We start from the raw sequence: 25,950 nt of genomic DNA on the forward strand, positions 1-25,950 counted from the left end.
TCTTAATTATTCTTCTGTGAATAACTTCTGGAGAACAGGAAGGAAATCAATGTTTATTTGTGACATTCATAAATGATGATGGTGAGAATATGGAAAATGGATGGCAGTGGAATGATAAGTAATGTTGGAGATGACACAAAGATTAGTTGAGTGCTTCACAGTGAGGAGGAAAGAGTTAGGCTACAGGACGATATAAACAAATGATTTCGATATCCAGACTAATGGCCGATGAAGTGTAACACTGATAAATGTGAGATGATGCACATCTGAATTAACAAGACAAGTGAGTACTCAAACTTTGTAGGGTGAGGGCTAAACTTGCTTCTTTTTTCTTTGCAGCAGGAAAGATTGAGGAGGGAAAGTGGCACAGGTATACAAGAGCATAAGGGGTATAGAGAGGATGAACAGACAGCAGCTGTTTCCCTTACTGGAAGGGTCAAAAACAAAGGGAAACATACATAAAGTGAAAAGCAGGCAATTGTGAGAGGGTTTGTAGAGTCTGTATTGAGCTGAGAGGGTGACACAGACATAGAATATAAAGTTCCTATGTGTGGAAACAGGCCCTTCAGCCCAACAAATCCACACTGACCCTCCAAAGCGTATCCCACCCAAACATGTTCCTCCTATATTTACCCCTGACTAATGCACCTAATCTACACATCCCTGAACATTTCGGCAATTTAGCATGGCCAATTCACTTAATCTGCACATCTTTGGATTGTGGGAGGAAACCAGAGTACCTAAACGAAACCCATGCAGACAATGTGGTAAATTCATACAGGCAGTCACCAAAGGCTGAAATGAAACCTGATTCCCCTGCGCTCTAAGGCAGAGTGCTAACCACTGAGGCGCTGTTCTGTCCAGGGTGACATGTGTCTGGAATGCATTGCCTAGGCATTGATCAGGTAATCTCACAAACTTTTCAAAAAGTTTTTGGATGTGCACTTGGTGGTGCAGGCTCGCATTTTCATCCAATTATTCTATGTGGTGTCAGCCACGAACACTCAGATATTTTCTGAGGCAATAGCTAATGACAGTTCCTGGTTTGTTCCATTGACTGTACTCAGTAAGTGAGCCTTCAGTCAAGTTCTGGTGTTATCACTCACTTTCTATTTAAGTGTTTCGGTTTCCTTGAGTTGGTAATGTAATTTCCTGTATCGACGCTGTCATTTCTGGCCCTTTTTCTCAGAGGGTGGTAGATGGAGTCAAAATTGATGTATTTGTTGATGGAGTTCCGGTTGGAATGCCATGTTTCCAGGAATTCTTGTGCTTGTCTCTGTTTGGCCTGTCCTAGAATGGACATACAAACCTAGACAAAGTGGCGTACTTCCTCATCAGTACGTAAGAAATTAGTGTTGGGGTCATGTCTTTTGTGGCGAGTTGATGTTCAAATATCCTGGTGACTAGCTTTCTACTTGTTTTTCCGTTGTAGTGTTTGTTACAGTTCTTGCGAGGCATATTATTCCAGGAGAAAATGTGTTGCTGGTTAAAGCACAGCAGGTTAGGCAGCATCCAAGGAATAGGAAATTCGACGTTTCGGGCATAAGCCCTTCATCAGGAATGAGGAGAGTGTACCAAGCAGGCTAAGATAAAAGGTAGGGAGGAGGGACTTGGGGGAGGGGCGATGGAGATGTGATATGTGGAAGGAGGTCAAGGTGAGGGTGATAGGCCGGAGTGGTCAGGAAGAAGATTGCAGGTTAGGAGGGCGGTGCTGAGTTGAGGAAACCGACTGAGACAAGGTGGGGGAGGGGAAATGAGGAAACTGGAGAAATCTGAGTTCATTCCTTGTGGTTGGAGGGTTCCCAGGAGGAAGATGAGGCGCTCCTCCTCCAGCCGTCGTGTTGTTATGTTCTCGGTGGAGTGGGAGGGAGAGTTAAAGTGTTGAGCCACGGGGTGGTTGGGTTGGTTGGTTCGGGCGTCCCAGAGGTGTTCTCTGAAGCGTTCTGTAAGTAAGCGGCCCGTCTCCCCAATATAGAGGAGGCCACATCGGTTGCAGCGAATGCAGTAGATGATGTGTGTGGAGGTACAGGTGAACTTGTGGCGGATATGATGCCAGAAGCAGAACAGACAAAGATGTGATTTTATTGTGGTGGTCAAGAGTATGAAAAACGTTGCAGAGTAGAAAAATAACACTCTATTAGTTGGCATTACAGCATCAAGGAATTCTAATTTCAAGGTTGTCAGCAAAAGAGCTAGGAGTGAAATAAGGAAAAACATCTTTATTTAGAGAGTTGTTATGAATTGGAATTGACATGGCTGGGAAAGTTGTGGTGAAGATTCAAAAGAGAATTGGATATATATTTAGAAATTATGAATTTGACGGGCAACAGAGAGAGGGCTGGCAAATGGGATGTGCTTGGAAAACATTTTTAGAACTGATGCATACATAATCCAATGCCCATCTTCTGTACTTCAATGGTTTTTACTCTATCATGTGCCAACTGTGAATAAAACTCAGTATCCAATTATTTCACTGTGAAATGCTCGCAAATATGTGATTATTTGGTGCAGCATAAGCATCTAAAATGCAGGCATTGCAAGGTCAGCTTCATTAAGAAGTCTACTTATTACTCAGAACATGAATATTTTGCATGTTGTATTCCAATTACTAAAACAAATGTATAACTGCTTTGGCACAAATCTCTTTGTAAATCTCTGTCCTTTCACTGACAAGATATTATGTTCGTTGCTTATTTTTTTGCAGTCCAAATTTCATATTAGATATAATTCATTCCAAATAAATGCAAATTTTCAAATTATTGTTCACGAAAATTTAATAACACAAATAATTTATTTAGTTTAATATGCACAGACTATGTTGAATTATTACCATTTTTAAATTGCTGGAAAATAGCTGAAGATCGTACATTTCAGTGAGAACTTAAACTGGTTGATTATATATAAATGTATAAGAACGCTAATTCGATTTGTATGTTCAATCGTTTGCTCACTCTGAACATGTAATCATTCAGAAGCCAACCACTTTAAACGTATTGGAATGACAAAACATTGCTTTGTATTCTGACTTTGAATATCTAATTCTGATCACCACAAGAGTTATGTTCTTTCTTCGATAAAACAAAATGTACATTCTTTATTTCTGTGTTAGAAAATTTTGATGATTTGGAGATGCCGGTGTTGGATTGGGGTGTACAAAGTTAAAAATCACACAACACCAGGTTATAGTCCCACAGGTTTGTGACAATCACCCGATGAAGGAGCGCCGCTCCGAAAGTTAGTGTGCTTCTAATTAAATCTGTGGGACTATAACCTGGTGTTGTGTGATTTTTAACTTAGAAAATATTGACAGGAGTTTAATTTTAGTTCCATAAATATAGAATTAACATAACTGATTTAAGAGATTATAGTTCAGTTGAATGATTATCATTCATGTCTTATTTTTGACCAATTCAAGAAATAAAGCAAACATCCGATTATTGTTCGGGTCAGTAAACTCAACACCTTGCAATGAGCTACGCTGAAAATTGCTTCCAACAGATCTGAAATGATTTACAGTGTTATTGGACCTCACAGCTGCCTGTGATACAGAGAGACTCAGTGGCCTGTTCCACAATCTATGCATAGAGCTTCTAAACTGGTTCGAGGCAGTCAGTCAAACATTACTTCAAAACAAATAATTTGGAATCCACCTTGTGCAGGGGGAGAACCTGGTCTCAGTGTAGGTACAAATGTTGTCCAGATTAAATACTAATGGCTGAGCAGCAACCAATCTTTTAAATTCATCTTCAGCCAGAGCCTGACCCAGAGAGCAGATGTGTAGACATGGAGAGCCAGAATCACACAATGCAAGTTACATATGGTGATGAAATATGACCTGCCTCCCAGACTCCATACATCTGCACCCCGGATCAGAGATGGGTGAAGACATTAACAAGTTGACAATCCGTTGTGTCTCACAAAGAAACCTCTAAATCCATATCTAATAAATGTCACCTTCACATTCTCCAGTATCGAAATAAAATTGTACATCTCTGCGAATGATCAGAGATTACTACATGGATAACACAGTAGAATGTATGTGAAGTAACCAGCAGCAAACGTCAATCCAAAAATCACATGAATAACTGAACTTGGCAGATTCTGTCTGGTGTAAGTAACCACACATATTATACTGGCTTTCAGGGTGACTGTAACCAGAGGTTTTGGCCTTACACCCCTCCAAAACTTCCTGATCTCACACACATCACTCGCTCAGAAACTCAATAATTGATGAGAATCCACAAGCTGGGTGAAACTGTAAACATAGAACAGTGCAGCGCAGTGCAGGCCCTTCGGCCCTTGACGTTCTGTCGACCTTTTACCTTAGTCTAAGATTAGACTAACCTACATACCTTTCATTATGCTATCATTCATGTGGCTATCCACTTTACTACAACTGCGGGCTTTACTACAACTGCTGGCTGTTCTTTGCACACACTCTCTGTGCAAAGAAACTACCTCTGACATCTCACCTAAACCTTTTTCCAATTACCTTAAAATCATACCCCGTCGAAAGCCATTTCCTCCCTGGGAGAAAGTCTCTGGCTATCCACTCTATCTATGCCTCTAATAATCTTGTACACCACTGTCAGATCATTTTCCATTCTTCTCCGTTCCAAAGAGGAAAACACCTTAGCTCCCTCAAATTTTCTTTGTCAGACATGCCCTCCAGTGCAGGCAGAATCTTAATAAATCTCCTCAGCAACCTCACCAGAGTTTCCACTTATTTCCTGTAACGAGGCAACCAGAACTGATCACAATATTCTAAGTGTGTTCTCACCGGGGCTCCATAGAGTTGTAGCATAACCTTGCAGCGCTAAAACTCAATCCCTCAGCTAATGAACATATCACACACCTTCTTAACAACCTTATAAACCTGTGTAGCAACTTTGTGGGAGCTATGCCATGGACCATATGATCCCCTGTTCCAGCACAATGTCAGTATCCTGACTTTAACCCTGTATTCTGCATTCAAATTCGACCTTCCAAAATGAATCGTATCCCAGTTTTCCATATTGAACACGATCTGCCACTTAGCAGCCGAGTCCTGCATCTTGTCAATGCCCTGTTGCAAACTACAACAGGCTCCACATTATCCCCAATTCCACCAACCTGTGTTACATCATCAAACTTATGAAACAACTCATCCACTCTGTCATCCAAGTCATTTATCAAAATCACAAACAGCAGAAGTCCCAGAACCGATCCTTACGGAACACCACTGTTCACCTAGTTCCACACTGAATACTTCCCACTTACCACCACCCTTTGTCTTCTATGGGCTAACCAATTCTGTATCCAGACAGATAGGTCACCCTGTATACCATGCCTCCTTACATTCTGAATGAAACTACCATGGGGAAGTTTATCAAACACCTTGTTAAAATCCATGCACTCGGCATTCACTGCTCTACCTTCTTCAGTGTACTTAATCCCATCCTCAAAAACCTAATAAGAGTTATGAGGTTTGCCCTGCCCCTCACAAAGCCATGCTGACAATTTCTGATCAAACTATGATTTCCATATCTCCTCTCCAATATTTTGCCCTATACTGACGTAAGACTGACTGGTCTGTCATTCTCAGGACAATCCCTGTTTCCTTGTCTGAACAAAGGAGTAACATTTGCCACCCTCCAATCATGTGACGCTACTCCAATGGAGAGTGAAGACGCAAAGACCATCGCCAACGGCACAGAAATCTCCTCCCTCTCTTCCTGTAGTAACCGAGGTTGTTTCCCTTCTGGCCGAGGGATTTATCTATCCATATGTTTGTACTTCAATCAGTCTGTATTTCACCTCAACTTATTTACTCCCTGTCCTACATACTGATTGACTGGTTTCCATTTCAGGGCTCAGTGCAGTGCCGCTTTCATGTACAAGTATAGTTCCTAATATCCTGTGTATTATGGAATGGAAAACATGGCAACGGCAGATGCCCAAAGCTTTGACTCTGCTGCTCCTCAGATGCTGCCTGACTGCCTGTGCTTTTCCAGCGCCACAATTTTCGACTCTGATCACCAGGATCTGCAGTCCTCACTTTCTCCATTACTGAGGGCGGTCCCTTCTGCACACCGAACAGGGAACTAATCAGCAGAAAATCGTTGTATCTGGATCTGACTGTTCAGTTCCGGAAAGTTGCATTTGATGAAAACATTTACTAAAAACGAAATTAAAATTCAACAAATATTCATTCAATCCCAGAGTTACAGTTTTGGATCATGAATTGGACAGGTTGATAACGAATAGTGAATGACTGAAGAACTCCGAGGTATAGAGTATTCCAGGTGATATATTCCAGGTTGGATGTGCTTTACCTTAATGCTGGTAATATTATCAGACAGACAGATATGATAAGGAAACGAGGTGACATGTGGAAGTGTGACATTTTTGCCATTTCTGAGATGTGTTTGAGGGAGGTCAGGGCTGACAACTCAATATTCTGTGGTACCAGAACTAGAGTCAGGACAGGAGAGAGGGTAAAAGAGGAGGTGGTGCTGCCTTATTAATTATGGAGTCAGTTACTGGCGCAAGAAGGGACGATATCTTGAAAGGATCTTGCAATGAGGCTTGGTGGTTAGAGCTCAGGATCAAAACCATGACAGAAACACTACTAGGGATATATTATTAGACCCCCAGATAAAGGAAAGTACGGGAGCAGGTATATAACCAAGATATTGATGTGTGTATAAACAATAACAGGATTATTATATTCAGGCATGTCAATTCTAAATATTCATTCGGTCAGTGATAACTTTTTAAGAGCAGGCAGGTGTTTTGAAATTTATTCCAGAGAGCTTCTTATATCAACATAGAGCAGATACAACAATGGGCAGGGAATTGCTGGGCCTCACTCTGGGGAACGAATCCAGTCAGCTGTTCCAGGCAGAAGTGGAGATCATTATAGGACTAGTGACCGTGATATCACACATTTTGACTTTGCTAAGGAAAAGACCCCAAAAATGTTAGAAAAATAAAATCTTTTTGCATTGGGGAGACAGATTTTATGGGAAAAAAATGACAGGATATGGCCAAAATGCAGTTGCTTCTGGATGAAACTGTAGCAGAACAAGGTGGGGCGGGGTTTGGGGAATCATTTGATTAAAATTGAATTGATGACATTGTCGGCCCAGCATGTTACACCGAAAATAAAATTTAGGACCACAAACCCAGAGAACCTCAGATGTCGACACAAATTCCGAACAGGATGAAAAAGGAAAGAGAAGCTTAAAGCAGGTACCAAGTGAGCAGGTCAATGAAAGTCCTAAAAAAATACAGAAAGTGTATGACTAAACTTAAAAAGTCATTGGAAGAGCAGAAGTAGGGTGATAAAACATTAGCGGGTAAGATTAGGAAGAATCCAAAGTCTTTTTTTGGCTTATTAAGGGGAAAAGGATAACGTGGGGGAAAAAAAGGAGTATTAGGAACTAAGGGGACAGCCTATTTACAGAGCGAGAGAAAATGTTAAGTGCATCCTACGAATCGGTCTTCTTTGGAGGAACTGGGGAAGAATTGGAAGATTATGCAAGCTAAAGGTTGGGCAAATCACCAGATTAAAGACGACCAAGTCTCACATCAGTGAGAGGGAAACAATTGTCGAAATTTCGGAGGCTGTTGAGGCTGTATCATTAAATATCTTCAAGGCTGAGACAGACAGATTTTTATGCAAGTGTTACGGGGAAATCGCAGGAAAGTGCAATGGGGGATTAACAAAATATATATAACCTAATCGAAGGAAAAGCAGACTCAGTGAGTGGACAGACATATTGTTACCCCTATGTCTAATCGTGTTCTTTTCCAATAGTCCTGTATTCACAAGAACATCAACCTCTCTCACTATGGAGAGAGTTTGGAATGCAATCGAGGGATTCAAGGAATTCATACTAATAGACAGAAAGTACGAGAGGACTGCAATAACACGGATTGCCTGTCGGGGTGAGCATTTGCATCGACACAGTCACCATTACCAGAAGGAAGACCTCAGTAAGACACCCTCCAAGGCCAAGCAGAGACCAGCACTGGAGAGCAGGTAGTCTGGGGCTAGGTGTCAAGGAGTGCTGAAGGCCTAAACACTACACCACTGGCGTGTCTCCTTCCTTCTCTGACCAAAATTAAATGTGGAGGGGTAGAGAGACATGCCGTTGGTAGCAGAGTTAGCAGGAAGGCTTTCACACGAGAGGCTTTGGACAGCTCCAGTTCAGCAAAATGCACAGGTAAACTCAAATGAAGTCTTTTTAACTTTATTTTTACAGCAGTTGAGATGGCATTTAGGGAAGTCGAACTCTCATCTTGTGGGATGTGGCAGCTCAGGGAGATTGCCACCGACCCTGATGGCTACACGTGTGGGCACTACACCCAGCTTCAGCTCCTAAGAGATCGTGTTAGGGAGTTGAAGCTGGGCAGCCCGGTGGCTCAGTGGTTAGCACTGCTGCATCACAGCACCAGGGACCAGATTTCAAATCCTGCCTCGGGTAACTGTCTGTGTGGAGTTTGTACATACTCCCCGTGTCTGCATGGGTTTCCTCTGGGTGATGCGGTTTCTGCCCACAGTCCAAAGATGTGCAGGTTAGGTGAATTGGTTATGCTCAATTACCCGCAGAGTTGCGTGGGTCTGGGTGGGCTGCTCTTCAGTGGGTTGGTTCGGACTTGCTGGCCCAAAGGGCCTGTTTACACATTGTAGGTAATCTAATCTAGAATGCATTCAGGGTCATCCGAGATAATGTTCCAGTCCAACGTTTATTTGCCCTGAGTTTACCTGTCAGTCCTGTTGTATTTAAATAAACACAATTTAATCCAACAGGCGTTCCTTGCTTCCCGTCATGGTCCAGGCAGAGGGTAGATGAGCGACCACCAGGAATAGCAAAGGGAGTGCAAGAATCCCCTGTTGCCATTCCCCTCCAAAACATTTTGGATTATTGGGGGCGATGACCATTCAGGGGAAAGCAGCAGGAGCCAGGTTTGTGGTACTATCACTGGGGCACAACGGGAAAGGGTAAAGGTAAACAGGAAGTTAGATAGGAGTGTCGATTGTTATTGGGGCAGATCAGAGATTCTGTGGTCACAAACGGGAATCCAGGATGGTGCGTTACTTCCCAGGTGCTAGGGTCCAGTATGTCTCCAAGTGGCTGCAGAACATTCTCAAGGGGGAAAGGGAGCAGCCGGAAATCATTATGCACGTTGGCACAAATGATGCCCGCAGAAATAGGGACGAGGTCCTGCAGCGTGATTACAGAGAGCTAGGAGAAACATTTTTTTAAAAACAAAACCTTGACAGTGGTAATCTCCTGAGAGGGAGTTTACCGTCTGAGACATGCAATGGAGGGACACCAATATCTTGCTGGCCAGTTTTGCTAGGGTTACAAGGGAGGGTTTAAACTAGATTGGCAGGTGGTGCTATCCTCAAGAGCTGGGAGGAAAGTGGAAGTAGATATAGTAAGGTTAGGCTGGAAAACGACAGAGAGAAAGTCATGCATTTTGGATTAAATTGCATCTGAGTCAATGCAAGAGTGCTGACAGGTAAGGCCGATGAACTCATGGCGTGGATAGGTCAGTGGGACTGGGATATTAGAGCCATGACAGAAATATGACTAAGTGATGGACAGGACTGACAGTTTAATGTGCTAGGGAACAGGTGATTTAGATGAGACAGAGATGGTGGAAGGAGGGGAGGGGGAGTTGCATTTCTGATTAAGGGGAGTACCACAGCATTAATCAGAGATAAAATAACTGATGGGTCACCCAGTGAGGCTTTTTGGGTGGAGTTTAGATATAGGAAGGAAATGGTGAAGTGATTGGCGTTGTAATATAGGCTCCCAAATAGTCAACAGGAATGAGAGTAACAAATATGCAGGGAGAGAGGGGAGAACTGCAGGAGCAATAGAGTTATCATAATAGGAATTTTTTTTCTAATACAGACTGGAACAGCCAGAGTGTTAAGTGGTTTGACGAGGCAAAATCTGTTAAATGCGTCAGGAAAGTTTCCTCAAGCAGTATATAGAGTGTCCTACTCGGAAAGGGGCAAAATTCGAAATTTTCTTAGTAAATAGGGCATGACAGGTGTCTGCGTTAATAGTGGGGGAGCATTCTGGGACCACTAACCATTGTTCTACTGGTATACAAATAGTTATGGAGAAGGACAAAACTGGTCCTCATGTTCATGTTCGAATTTGGGGCATGGCTCAGGTACAGGCAGCTGGGATCAAGGGAATCCCTGGAGATATATAAGAGATGCAGGAGTTTCCTGAAGAAGGAAATCAGTAGGGTGAAAAAGGGGTAAGAAAGTGCCTTGGCTGAGAAAATTAGGATGAATCCAAAAAGGTACTTTCAATATATTAAAAGAAAAAAAAAATAACTGGGGAGAAAATAGGATGCTTCGAAAACCAATGTGGACAAGTATGTGTGGAACTATCAGAGATGACTGAAGTCCTCAACGAATATTTCTACTCTATATTTACCATAGAGAAAGACATGATGACTTGAGAACTTGAGGAAGTTAGTAGTGATATGTTAGGGACAATCCATATCACAGTAGAGGAGATGTTGGACGTACTAGAATGTTTGAAAGTTGATAAAGCTCAGGGTCCTCACCCGATATATCCAAGAACACCTCAAGGGACTCCAGAAGAATTTGTGGAGACAATGGCTTATAATGTTGATCATCATTAAAGTAATGTCCTGGAAGACTGTAGAGTAGAAAATTTTGTGCCCTTATTCAAGAAGAACTGAACAAAAAAAGCCTTGGAGCTACAGATCAGTAGGTAAGTTACTTAAGAAGGTTCTGAGGGATAAGATGTACATGCAGTTAGAAAGACAGGCTGTCGAAACATGTGATTTTGGAAAAGCACAGCAGGTCAGGCAGAATTCGAGGGGCAGGAGAATCTATGTTTCGGAAATAGCCCTCCCTTCATCAGGAATGTCCAAAACATCGATTCTCCTGTTCCTCTGATGCTGCCTGACCTGCTGTGTTTTTCTCGTGCCACATTGATCACAGGCATCTGCCGTGCTCACTTTCTCCAAGGGCGGTAGATTTAGTCAATATGGATTTCAGTTACAGCAGAATAGAACGAGGCTTTTTAGCCCCTGGAGCCTGATATACAATTACAGGAGGAGGCCAATAAATCCCTAGGGCCTATAAAATTGTAACCAGATCATGCAGCACCAGTATCCAGTTGCACAGCAACAGGATCAGTCTATTCAGTTACTTGAAGTCAGTAACACAGGAAAAGGAAGAGGTGACAAAGTGACTGGAGTATGGGGTTTACTGGAATAAAACCAGGCTACATAACCCCTCAGACCTGCCCTTCGATTTGACTGAGACAAGGAGGGGAAATGAGGAAACTGGAGAAATCTTAGTTCATCCCTTGTAGTTGGAGAGTTCCAAGGCGGAAGATGAGGCACTCTTCCTCCAACCGTCGTGTTGTTATGGTCTGGTGATGGAGGAGTCCAAGGACCTGCATGTCCTTGGTGGAGTGGGAGTGGGAATTGAAGTATTGAGCCACGGGTGGTTGGGTTGGTTGGTCCGGGTATCCCAGAGGACCTTCCTGACTTCTCCGCCCCCACCCCACTCCGGCCTATCACCCTCACCTTGACCTCCTTCCACCTATCGCATCTCCAACGCCCCTCCCCCAAGTCCCTCCTCCTCACCTTTTATCTTAGCCTGCTGGACAGACTTTCCTCATTCCTGAAGAAGGGCTTATGCCCGAAACGTCGAATCTCCTGTTCCTTGGATGCTGCCTGACCTGCTGCGCTTTTCCAGCAACACATTTTCAGCTCTGATCTCCAGCATCTGCAGTCCTCACTTTCTCCTCGAAGATTAATCCTCTTAGTCCCTGGATATCTCTGTGGACAATCCTCAGGGTAGCTTCTTCGGCACAAACATCTTCAGCTGCTTCATCAATGTCTTTCCCTCTGTCATACGATCAGAGGAGGGGATGTTCTATGAAGATTATACAAAGTTCAGTACAAAGCGTCACCTCCTAAAGTACTCAAGTATCAAATCTGGGCAACATTCAAGCCTGTGCTGTTAATGTATAGGTAACATGAATCAAAAGCACCGCTGGGCAGTGAACATTTCCACGGTTAAAAGAAAGAGGAACTCCTTCAGCAACTCTAACTGGTTTCACAGTAATATAAGAAAGCCATTCAGCCCATTAGATCTATTGGATATCAAGAGGCGCAATGCGTTCACACACTCCTGCCTGTTACACAAGAAGACAATTTAAAAAAAAAACAGCAGGTGTTGGAATCCAAAATACACACGCAGGAAGGTGGAAGAACAGAATAAGCAAGGCAGCATCAAGACTTTGAGAAATGAACGCCTTGGATATAAGCCTTCGTCAGGACTGTGGATTGTAATAAGGGGGTCCATAGATGAAGGGGTGGGTGAGGAAGGAGAAGGCAGAGTGGCGAGGTGGGGATAAGTGAGCACAGATAAAGGGTATCAGCGGGTTGGTGATGGGAGGGCTGAATCCAGTTGGCAGCAGAACAAAAGGTTGCTCAGAGGAATGGAAGGCGGGGGGGGGGGCTTGGGAAGAGAGTCGGGGGGTTTGGAAGGGAGGTTATTTGAAATTCGAGAATTTAATGTTGAGTCCCCGGTGTGTCGGTTGCACACGTGACAGATGAGATCTTGTTCCTCCAAATTATGGTTTGGTTCATTTCGGCAATGGAGAAGGCCAAGGATGGCCATGTCGGAAAGGGATTGGGAAAGAGAATTGAAATAGGAACTGACTGGGAGGTCTTCCATTCCACCTAACGACCCTTCCTTTCAGCTCCCAACCGAATTCATCCCTCCCATCGCCCAACTAAGTTGCACTGACCACTTGTGTCCACATAGCCGTAACTCGCTATCTCCCTGTTCTCCCCACCCCAACCACTCCCTTCCCTCTTTATCTGCAGCTCACCCTATACCCTCCACCCCAGTTCTGAAGGACGGTTATACCTGAAATGTTGACTTTCCCAGTTCATGGTGCTGCCTGGCTTGTTGTTTTCTTCCAGCCTCTTGTTTGTCTCCTATAACCCAGGAAGATAGAGTCTAGTCAGCACAACACGCTGGTTGGCAGGAACCACGGGTTGCCCACTGAAGTCCTTGAATCTCTGCCCTCGGGCCAGGAGTAAGGCATTCAGTCCCTCGAGACACTGACACATGAACAGAAGAGGCCATTCAGCTCCTCCAAACTGTTACACCGAAATAAGAGGATGTCATTGTTGCTGCAACACGACAAACCAATGAGGCATAGACTGCACAGACAGATTGCTTCATGTTGTTCCTCCTGGCCCCATTGCTAATGATACACACGTGTTATGTTAACGTGGTTTGCTAACCATGCGGAGGGAAAGTGATTGGTTTGTGCCAAGTACCAAGGAGGCATCTTCCATCTCCGAGATGTTATGGACTTGGCTAGACCACTCAAATCATTTTTAAGCAGGCAGCCCAAAGCATACCTTTGCAATTTGTTTCGGTAAGTGTACAATGAAAATTACCAGAAGTAATTTAGCTAAGTTGACTACTAGATTTTAAAACAGACAAAAACTGTATTCATAAAATTACACAATGCAACACAAACAACAGAATAAAGGATCATGAAATAATTGAACCGATTCAGCTAGACTTAATTATGCTGTTCTGAATATACACAACTGTCCCAATAAGCAAACTCCCAATAAAAACCAGTATAAATGGAACACATACTTCCAGGTTGAAGTTGAAGTTCAGAAAAGAGAGACAGTTTCCACACAGTCCCAGTTGAACTTCCCAGTTCAAAACTCAACTGCAAACTGCTCAGCTCAGCTCAGCTCAGCTCGTTCCGCTAAAATAGCTCACCATTCTCCGTTCATTATACAGGTCTCTTATAAAGCATGACCAATTCGGCCTGAAATCTCATCTGTTTCCATATAAACCAACGGCCTCTGAAAATCCTTTTCATTTCTGTCCCAAACCAGACTGATCAGAGCTTGGCCCCGTTTTATTCTCCCTCTGAAAAAAAAACAAGGGCAGAGCCTCCTTGAGCCAATGAACAGCTTTTCGACAAAAAAGGGACGAGCTTTGTGATATGTCTCCCCCGCCCCTTAAAAAAAGAACCATCAATGCTAAAAGATGGCTGCATTTTTAACCCTTCAATCCCAGTTAGTAGTCCCAAAACAGACAGATACACTATACTTACTGTAAACATTCAAACATGCACAAACTCATGCAAATTCAGGCCGCGGTACACCCACCAGCGAACACCTCTGTATCTCATTCGAGTTTCAGTAACTCATCAGCTTTCACATTTTCACGACGTGCCACACGCATAATGGACAGATTGAATAGCTGCAACAGCCTCCATCTAAACAGTCTGACATTTTTGTCCTTAATATTATCCACGAATGTCAATGTGTTGTAATCAGAGTATACGATTGTCTCAGATGCATTGCTGGTAATGTAAACACAGTTATGGTGTAATACCAACACCAACTTTCACGTCTCTTTCTTCAACGTTGAACATTTCTGTGGATGAACGTTCGACTTCCCAGAAAAAAAAATACTCAATAGGTCTTTCTATTCCCTCATCATTCTCCTGCAGAAACACTGGACCAATACCCACATCACTGGCATCGATAGCCACCTTAAAAGGCTTCACGTAATCTAGTGTAGCTCATACTGGGGCCAGTACCAAACCAGACTGAACGGATATTGGCCCGTTTTATTGTCCCTCTGAAAAAAAGGGCAGAGCCTCCTTGAGCCAATGAACAGCTTTTGGCAAAAATAAAAGATTGGTTTGTGACAGAGAAGACAGGATAGTGTCCTGTATGGAGGTCAGAAGCTGGTGGGAATGCCGAACTCTGTCAGAGTGTGGCTGCTGACAGGTTGTGAACAACATGACGTTCAGTGCAGGGTCACACACCTACTGCACATCGAGACCGTGAGAGTTCATTCAGAACCTGCAGCTGTCTCTCAACCAACAAGGGGGATCTACAGAACTCTGTAAATGACCATAGAGTCATAGAATCCTATAGCAAGGAGACAGGCCCTTTAGTCCAAACTAGTTCATTCGGACCAAAATGTCCATCCATGCTATCCCGATTTCTCTGTACTTGGTCCATATTATTCTATACCTTTCTGATCTACGTATTTGTCCAAATGTGAAGACATGTATCACGGAAAGCATGCTATCAATGTTTTATTTTTGAAATAATGAGTGGTGATTCATAATACTCAAGTGTTAATGCAATCACCTTTTATTCTTTTTGTAATGTAACAGATTAAACACTCATCTCCTTCACACTCTTCTCATGGTACCATCACCGCAGGAATTAGTCTGGTGAATCTCCATTACATTGTCTCTCTGTAGCAAGGAGATCATTCTTTATAAATGAGAGGAAATATAGTCTGAAGAACACTCTACAACTGCAGGACGGTGTCTTCACACTTATACTTTAATAATTTTGCAATGAAGGACACTACTCATTTATTGTGCTGATTACTTGCTGAGTCATAGAGTCATAGAGGTGTACAGCATGGAAACAGACACTTCGGTCCAACCCGTCTATGCCGACGTGATATGCCAATCTAATCTAGTCCCACCTGTTAGCACCCGGCTGCTCCGTATGAATTCTGTTAGTGACTCATTCCCATGGACATCCAGCTCCTTTTCACCAAGAGCATTTCCCATCATCTCATCTCGTAAATACAAAATGAGAAGGATGGTATGTTTTGCCAAATCATTTATTTGCCTTATGAAACAAAGTCACACCAACAACAGCATCACTACTCCAATTGGAGTTGATTGTAGATGCTGTGGAGGCGATCGCCTAGCTGTTTTATCACCGAAATATTAATCCAAGGAATCAGGTAATGACACAGACCCCGGAGCTGAATCCCACCACGTCAAATGTTGGAATTTGAATTCAATGAAATAGCACGAATAAAGAATCAAATTAAACAATGAAACCATTGTCGATTGTCCTATGGCATCCTTATGACCTTCAGGAACGGAAGACAACCATCTTCACCTCGTCGGGCTTACATGTGACTCCAGACCCACAGCAATGTGGTTAACTTGCAGTTGCAGTTTGAAATGGCCAAGCCAGCCACTCAGTTATATCACTCACTTCAAAGCCTCAATGAAATGAAACGCATTGGGAAAGGGAATTAAATACAGGCCCAGCATTCCACTAATGAATAAAGGAAGATGATCACACTCAGGGAAGAGAGAAAAATCTACACTTTAGACAGGGCGTTTGATGTATACCTTACATGGTCATGATTTTCAGAAATATGGGAACAGGAGAAAATTACATAAGATTAATCTCATTTTTAATTTCCATCCCAGCGAATCATCAACAATCCCTTTGTTTGCTCATCTTTCTCGCTATCTATCTCTTTTTCCATCTATTCAACTCAATCCTTCTCCAATTCATAACAGATGTCGCAGTCACCGACATCATTCACACTATTTCCCAACCGTGTTCAGTTCTGACCTATTGCCATGAGAATCGAATTGCCAATTCTATTTTTCTCTCGACCCGAGGCTGCCACATCTGCTCAGTTTCTCTGGCATTTTTCGTTCTTTATTGTTTCTGAACTATTGCATCATTTGTTGTTGTATTTAATTTTTAATTTTGTTATTACTTGGAATGTCTGCGTCGCTGACAGTGGCAGCATTGTTCGTCTTACCAAATGCCCTTTACTGTGAGGTCATTCTTTCAGGCAGTACGGAACCAAACACATTGCTGTGGGTCTGAAATCAGTCTTAAGCCAGACCAGATAATAACGCTAGTTTTCTTTCCCAAAGGACATCAGTGAAATAGATAAAATGGTGGCGATGTTATGGCTGTTATTCGTAAAACTTGCTTATATTTCCAATTCGTTCATTTGAATTTACTTTCTGACAACATCTGTGGTAGGATGTGGAAGAGTGTCTTACCGTGCAATAACTTGTGTCTCTGAATTACATTTCTTCTGACATTACTGCGCTGACACCGTGTTCCAGTCATTAAGTTACTTTAGAGACAAGAACAACGTCGTGATCAAAATATTTGCAACTGAAAGAGTGCTTAGAGGAGAGGTGGAACCATAACGTCTGAACTTTGCCAAGGCATAGATAATGGTTTATTAAGCATCAGCGTTGAAGCCAAGATGGTGACTGGGCATATAATCGAGCTGGTAGTGGACAGCTTTGGTAATGGACAGAATATCGAGACATAAATGAATTCAGGGAAAAAAAGGTACTTTGGTATTCTGAACAGTCTCGTTCTCAGATGTTTTTGAGGGCGGGGGTGTGGGCGGCTCTGAAATTTGTGGGGAATGAATGGAATTTGCATTTGAAACTGAAGACAATAGTTTCCATCATTGTCATATATAGATAACAAAAATAGCAAAGAAGTTTGCCATGATTAAAGAGATTAATAAATGGATAGAGATGAAGAAACTGACCAGGAACACCAACAATAGGGAGGAAAGGATAATAACGCGCCTGGATAATCATCAGTGCACCTAATATCCGATATGGTAATGTTGACCAAGACCAGGAAAAATAAAAGAAAAGACCCGAGGATAAACTCCTGTCAATTGTTGCAGCTTTCTAGTCTAATGTTCTCAGATTCTGATCAATTAATGGATCATTCCATTCTATTTTCAGATGTTTATCTCTCCTATTCCTGTCTCTGCAGCTGCTGATCTCTGTGAGCGTTGGAGGTGATGCATCAGCGGTTATAATGGCATAAAGCATTGCAGGAAGCCCATTACTAACAGGAGAGGGATACCATCTAGTGGCATCATTAGAATCCATGGAGTCCGACAACAATTACAGTCACTGAACAAACAGACTCAGTTAACACCTTTCAGTATGGTTCCTTCAGTTCACGAAAACAACTGGACTGGATTGATTGTTGGCATCGCTGACTATTGGTCAAATCACAAATTGCTCTCGTGAAGTTAGTTGTGTGAGAGAATAGTGGATGTTTTCTTATCCCAGGCTAGACGATTCTGCTCCATTGTCCGTTTGCAATACTGTAACCGCCTGAATCTCCAACTACCACCACCCTCAAAAATCACAATCTAGATGTTGTTACCGTGCCGATCTCTCCTCGACTAGAACAGGCACCAGCCAATATAATTACAGTGTATATATTTGCACTCCAATACACAGGAAATGTGGATTTGCCTGGGAATTCCTTTAATTGGTCTAATGAGGCGCTTTTGTAACTCCAACACTCAATGTGCTTTAGCGCTTTATTATATAAACTCACAAGTACTTTAACACACTTTATTGACTTCATTGTTTGAATTCAGTCCAAAGCCAAACGTGGCATGTTGTCACAAAGCCGGTCCTCTTACAAGGTTATGTTATCCTTGTTTTTTCCTTCTTCAGAGAAGTTCTAAACGACCTAAGACTCCAATATGTCTGAAGTTGGAAAGGTTCATTTGGGGTCATTTTGTTTATACCTAATCAGGCATAACGCTTTCAAGTCTTTAAATAAAAAAAAACCTTGTATAATCTAGAGGACATGGCCAACTCTATAGCTGGGCAGATTAGTTCAGTTTGGGGTTAGTTGAGTCCGGGTGACTGTTGAAATTGGACGCTTTCCACTTCCTTCTGTCCTTCCGACCACATAATCTTTAAGCTTTTTGTGTCAGATTTACTGTTTGTGATCAAGCGTTTGTTTATTGGGATTGTTGAAAGTATTTTGGAACAGCATCCTAAAATCGGGGTAGCTTCTTGGTTGGATATGATAAGTTAGTTTGGAATTCTAGTTTCAGTTCATGTTCTTCGTTACATAATTTGGTGAATACAGTCTGTTTGTTTAAACTCAGCAGTCTGACCAGCTAATTCACTCTGTTAATACCCACTTTCTACTAACCTTCCACAAATGCCAAAGTTATGTCTGGTCTATCTGCTTAAAATGTTTTGAGAGGTCTGGCCTGGTCCATAACAGTTTGGGGGGCCTTTGCGGAATTAAGACAGCGAGTGGAAGGTGTTAGTGTCTCTTTGTTCGCGTGTGGATTTGATGTGTAAACAGAGCTTCAGATAGCAACAACTCCTACAGTCACAAAGGATGTTTTGGAGATGGAAGAATCGACCTTGGGAGTTTCACAAAATGCATATAATTCCAAGCTGCGGGAATTAGTAGACAAGCTAGAGTTGAAGCTACCTCCTAATGTGAGGAAAGATGAGATGATTGCAGCAATATTTCAGCATTCCAATTTGCTGGAAACTCCAGTGGGGCCTGTAGAAATGATTAAACTTCAATTACATATAAAACAGCTTGAGGTAGAAGCTGAAATGAAACAGTTTGCGTTACGACTAAAATTAAAAGAGAAACAAAGAAAACGAATTGGTTTTATCCAGGAAAGAGAAAAAAGAAAACGAATGGCTTTAGCAGGAGAGAAACAAAAAGAGAGAGCGTTTGATCTGCAGAGATGTACGCTGAGAGTGGAAAGTCAGCTGGAAACGATGGTGATGAAGGCTGACAGTAAGCTTAGCTTGGAACAGCATGAGGATGAGCAAACCCATGGTAGTCAAAATCCTGGTGAGATACTTTTTAAGTATAGTCACGCCTTGCCTAAATTTGATGAGTAGGATATGGAAGTCTTTTGCATCTCATTTGAAGGAGTGTCTAAACAAATGCAGCGGCCAGTGGCCATGTGAGTTTTGTTGAACCAAACGAAACTTGCACGTAGGAGAAAGTGAGGGCTGCAGATGCTGTAGATCAGAGCTGAAAATGTGTTGCTGGAAAAGCGCAGCAGGTCAGACAGCATCCAAGGAGCAGGACAATCGACGATTCGGGCATGAGCCCTTCTTCAGGAATTCCTGAAGAAGGGCTCATGCTCAAAACGTAGATTCTCCTGCTCCTTGGATGCTGCCTGACCTGCTGTGCTTTTCCAGAAACTTGTAAGTAGAGATAGTGAGGTATCCGCAACAATATCAGAGGAAGGATCTGGGGAGTATGAGGAGGTGAAGAAAGTGCATATGAGCTTGTGCCAGATGCCTATAGACAACATTTCAGGACTCTTAGGAGTGGCCCTGGTCAAACCTATATTGAGTTTGAAAGGGTCAAAGAAAGTAATTTTGATAAATGGATAAGAACTTTAAAAATCTAGTTATTTTGGAGGAATTCAAAGATTCATTGCCTGAAGTAATGCAAACTCTTGTGAAGAGCAGAGTTAAAACAGCAAGGTTAGCAGCTGAAGAGCATGATGATTATGAATTGTTCCATAAAGCACATTTTGGCTTCCAGAATCAATTTCAGTTCATGAGTGATAGAAAAATCCTCCCGTCGAAATGGATATGTAGATCTCAGGGTAAAAAGAAAACCCTTTAAGCGGACAAAGAAGCAAAAAAGCTCCAATGTGTCCTTTGCAATCAATTAGGTCACAGGAAATCAATCTGTTGGTGTGCTAGGGAAAACAATAGATGTAAGAAAACAGGATAAGCCAGGAAGTTTTATTGGAGCAATACCAGAAAGCACAGTGGAGATTAGAAAACTGCATCAGAGTGTCCAAGTTGATCTGAGGTTGGTCAAGGAGGAAGTGTCATATCTGCTTATAAAATATACCTGCAAAGGGAAAGTGTATTCACATAGGTCAGGAGTAGCACATAAAGAGGATGCACTAGTTAGAGACACAGGATCCTCTCAGTCTGTGATGCTGAAAGGTGCGAAGGCATGTATTCCTGAAGGACTATTTCCAGAAAAGGTACTGCTAAAGGGAATTCATGTAAAGCGGGGATGGAGTATCCACAAAAAAGTGTGGAGAAATTGTGGTGGGAGTATTGGACAAACTTTCAGCTCCAAAAATACAATTTGTCCTTGTAAAGTATGTAGCTGATTCATCGGTATAAGTGCTGCCTGCTTTGGTTGAAAAGCCAGTGGAGACACAGGCAACTGAAACAATGCAGGAGCCATATCCTGGATTTTTTCCTGATTGTGGGTCAACAAGGTCCCAATGTCACCAGCTGAACCAGGAGAGGTCATAAATGTAATGACAAGAGAGCTGAAGTGGCATTGGCAGAGACGTTGTTTCATCAGATAGTTGAAACAAAACAAGAGTAAATATGTGATTATGGAAATACGTTTAGATCAGCTAAACTAATTGGGTTACAGCATTAAAATGAAAATTTAAAGCTGTTAGGTCCCATGGAATCTAGGGAAATTTCACCAATTGGATGCACAATTGTCTTGAAGGTAAAGGATTATTTTCCAGACTGGAGGCCTGTGGCCAGTGGTGTGCTGAAAGAATCAGTGTTGAGCTTGCTGCTTTTCATCAGGTATATACACAACTTAGATGTGAATATCAGAGACATGATTAGTAAGTTTACCAATAACAGCAAAATGTGGTGCAGTGGACAGTGAGGAAGATTATCTCAGAGTACAACTGCACCCATGGAAGTGGGTATAATTAGATATTGAAAATATATCTGGATAGATACATAAATAAGAATGGTTCAGAGGTACATTGGCAAAATGCTGGAAAATGGGACTAGATCAGATTAGGATGTCTAGTCAGCATGGACAATTTGGATGAAAGTGTCTGTTTCCATGGTGTCTGACAATCTGATTCGATAAGATGGATTAGGAAAAGTTCGGAAGGCCTTTCGAGCGGAAATTCTCTTCTCCAAAAGATTGTGGTGCTGCTGTGTTTACATTTATTCAAAGACGTATTAGTTAAGTATTTGTCCATGAAGTGAGTCATGGATAATTGGATACAGAGAGGAAAGTGGAGCTGAGATCACAACCTGATCAGACACAATCGTAGTGCCTGGTGAAGGAGGCTCACTGTGTGTAATGACCCACTACTGTTCCTCAGTCCCATGTTTCTGTGTTCCATTCAGCCCCTGAAACCTGCTAGTCAAGAGCAATGGGAGGCCACGTACTGCTATCACCTCGTGCACTGAAACAGAGGAAACTATTCAGTCCCTCAATACTTTCCCACACGGTTGAGGTGATTTGAGAAATGTAATTGGAAACCCAGACTGGGTATCAAAGAGGCCCCTCATCTCTCTTTACAGAGATCCCGCATTCTGCAAAATGTGCTTCATTTGTTGGTCACGTTATTGAACCAGGTTTACTGTGAATACAGCTCGGACACATCACCCTGAGATGACTCAGAAAATCCTCTGGACTCCCTGACTATAACATTCAATAACCAACTGCCAGGAAAATAACAACTTGTAACTTTCCAATAATAGAATGTGAGAATGTAGAAACAGGAGCAAGTCATTCGCTCCCTACCCCCACCCCTCAAGATTGTCTTGCCCATCAGTAAGATCATGGCTGACCTTCTCTCGGACTCAAGTCCTCTTTCATGCCTAAATAGTCATAACACTCAACTGTCTGACAGGTCAAAATCCATCTAAAGCTTCGTAGATTCGTAAATACATTCTTAGAACAGAGACCGTAGGACATTACAGCACAGTACAGGCCCTTCGGTCCTCGATGTTGTGCTGATCTTTTATCCTTCTCTAAGATCAGACTCATCGGCATACTTTCGTGCATTATCTTTCATGTGCCTATCCAAGCATCTCTTAAATGTCCGTCAGGTATCTGACTCGACTAACATTGCTGGCAGTGCATTCCACGCACCCAATACTCTCTGTGTAAAGAACCGAACTTTGACATCACCAAGAAACCGTCCTCCAATCAACTTAAAATTATGTACCCTCTTTCCCTCATTAGAGAGATTTCTGCTGGGGGAAAATGTATCTGGTTATTCACTCTGTCAATGCCTCTCATCATCTTGTACACCTGTATCCAATCACCTCTCATCCTGCTTCATTCCAATGAGAAAGGCCCTGATTCCCTCAATCTTTCTTCATAAGACCTGATCTCCAGTCCAGTCAGCATCTTGGCAAGTTCTCTCTGCACCCTCTCTAAAGCTTCCTCATCCTTCCTAGAATGAGATGACCAGAACTGAGCACAATATTCCAAGTGTGGTCTAGCCAAGATGCTATAGAGCTGCAGCATATACTCGCGGCTGTTAAACTCAATCCCCTGCTAAACAAAACTAAAGTACTATATGCCTTCTTAACAACCCTCTCACAATTTGGGTAGCAAACGTAAGGGATCTATGGGCATGGACTCCAAGACCCATCTGCTCCTCCACACTGTCAACAATCTTGCCTTTAACACATAATTCTGCATTCACATTCGAGCTTGCAAAGAGAATGCTTTCACACTTTTTCTAGTTTGAACTCTATCTGCCACTTCTCAGCCCAGTTCTGCATCCTGTGAATGCCCCATTGCAACCGACAACAGCCTTCCAAATTATGTACCACTCCACAAACCTTCATGTCATCGGCAAACATACTAACCCACCCTTCTGCTTCTTCATCCAAGTCATTTACAAAAATCACAACAAGCAGCCGTCCCACAATCGATCCCTGCAGGACACCACTGGTCCCTTTCAGTGATCTAGATCCCTTAACTCTCTGTGTAAGAAAATTCCAGACAATCACGTCCTGCTGTTTGAAGAAACCATTCTCTACTTCTACACAATGACCTATTGATATGAATAAAAGAGGGAACACAGGGGCTCAGGTAAGAGAGACTGGCCCTGTTATCACGGCTGTATTAGTCTGAGAATGGCATCAAGGAGCCTGAGCAAAATCCCCAAAATGAGAATCAATTGTGACCTCTCCACTGCTCGGAGTTATTCACAGCACAAGGGAAGGTAATTATTATCTGTGAGCATCAATCATCTCAGCTGTGGCATATCTCTGCAAGAGATTGTCAGGGTATCTCCCTCAGCCCATGCACCTGCAGTTGGCCAGCGGGGAATCCCTGCAGTGTGGAAGCAGGCCATTCAGTCCATTGAGTTCACAACGATCCGAAGCGGGGATATTCACTGAAGATTACGCAATTTTCAGAAAAAAATTCAGCAATCAGATTCTGAAGCGATCTGTGCCCATGTGCAACAAGACGCAGACAACATTCAGACTTGTGCTGTTAAAGTCTGGGTCACTTTCACGTAACAGACAAAACGCACTTCCCTAGAAAAAGAAAAAGCTCACTCAGTCCCTCAATCTGGGTTCACAACAATATGGGGAAGTCATTCAGCCCATCAAAACTACTGGGCAAGAAGAGGCATAGCCCAATCAGTCTCTCCTGCCTATTCCATAAGAAGACAAGGAGACCACTCACTCCCATGTATCATTTACATGGGACCAGAAAGAGACCATTTCAAATCTGGAGCCATTTACAAAGCTACAGGAAGTGGTCATTCAGCTTCTTTGGTCACTGACACAGGAAGAGGAAGGTGTCAGAGATGCTCTAATATAACAAACAAATGGTGCATTAGCTGCACAGATAGACTGCTTTAACTTGTTCCACATTGCTTCATTACACATAGTACATATGTGTTATTTTAACATGGTTTTCTGGCAGTGGGAATGAAGACAACATTTTTACCCATTCACCAACGTGTTGTCCGTTCCAAGAGATTAGAGCCATGGTCTTTATGGAGGTCAGAAACTGGTGGGGAATGGCCAACTGTTTCAGAATGAAGGTTTTGCAGCCGCTGACAATGTAACATTCAGTACAAGGTCACACAGCAATTGTACAGTAAAGTTCATTAGAATCTTTACTTCTCTGTCAATAGACATGGGGCTGTGCATAGTCAAGAAAACTACCGGGAAACAAGCATCCAATGAGAAGAATTGAATCTTCAACCTATTCAGTTGCTTGGGACATAAAGAGTGTCCAACTATAACCATCAAGTTTCAACTTCTTATTCCCTCACGGTGCTACATATTACACAAAGGTTTCTTCACTTTCTCCTCATGGTAACACCATGCCAGGGTTTAGTCTGGTGACATCCCTTCGGACTGTATCGTTCACAAGATCATCATTTATAAAGCAGTTCCAACTTGTACATAACACCCTAAATAGTCTCTAAACATAACAAGGCCATTGGGAAAGATACATTTACTCTGGTAGTTTAATAATTTTGCAAGAAGACCACATATCATTTACTTCTTGGTGATTAAACATTCTGTCAGTCATTTACGACCAAGCACATCCAGGTCTGTTTCAACAACAGCACTTCCCAACCTCTCACTATTTAATGAACATAAATGTGAATAATGATATTTGTTATTCCCATCTGAAACATTTTATTTCTTCTGAGCGTTCTGATACCCCAAAGCCTTCACTCCGGATAAAAACACAACTCTCTTCATTCTCTGGATTATCCAACGTTTAAGACATTCGGTGTAGTCCACCCTTACCTACCCATGGGCTCTGACATTCTCTACTCACTGTATTCAATCATGTCAACGTCTGCTGAAAATGAAATACTCCACTACCATTGGTTCTCAATTGTCGATGTCACAACGCACATCCTCCACACAATCCAACAGATTTATCAAAGATAATTTCCCTTTCCTGAATTTAGATTGACTATACCAAATTATGTCATTATTTTCCAAGTGTCTAGTTGTCACATTCCTCACAAAAGGTTCCAATGTTTTTCTCACAGCTGAAATCAAGTTAACTACAATTTAGTTTCCTGTTTGATCCCTCTGTCGTGTTTTAAATACTTAGATTTACAAAAGCTGCTTTCCAGTCTGCAGGATCCTTTCCAGAATAAAACTAGCTTTGAAGAATAATCAGTAATTCTTTCATTAGCTCTACTGCCACCTCCTCACTACTGTGGGATGTAGCTCATCTGATGCAGCAACATACCGACCTTCAATTCAATGAGATTTTCAGACACACCTTTTATTAATTCTAATTTCCTGCTGTTCCTCATTTTAACCAGTCACTCTTTCCCTAGTGTTTCTGTAAGTTTGTTTCTGTACCTTCCTCAGGATGATGGACTCAGCATTGTTCTCAGCAGACAGGTGACTTCTGTCAGCCAGTGAACACATCGGAGGACTGCACTTCGGTTATGATGGATATGTTACTCTCTCCTGCCTGGAAAGTTCCAGAATTAATGCAGTTTAATTCATGGTGAGCATCAGCACAGTCCTGTCACTG

The sequence above is a fragment of the Hemiscyllium ocellatum genome, chromosome 33, assembly GCF_020745735.1.
Source record: "Hemiscyllium ocellatum isolate sHemOce1 chromosome 33, sHemOce1.pat.X.cur, whole genome shotgun sequence".
Taxonomy (NCBI): domain Eukaryota; kingdom Metazoa; phylum Chordata; class Chondrichthyes; order Orectolobiformes; family Hemiscylliidae; genus Hemiscyllium; species Hemiscyllium ocellatum.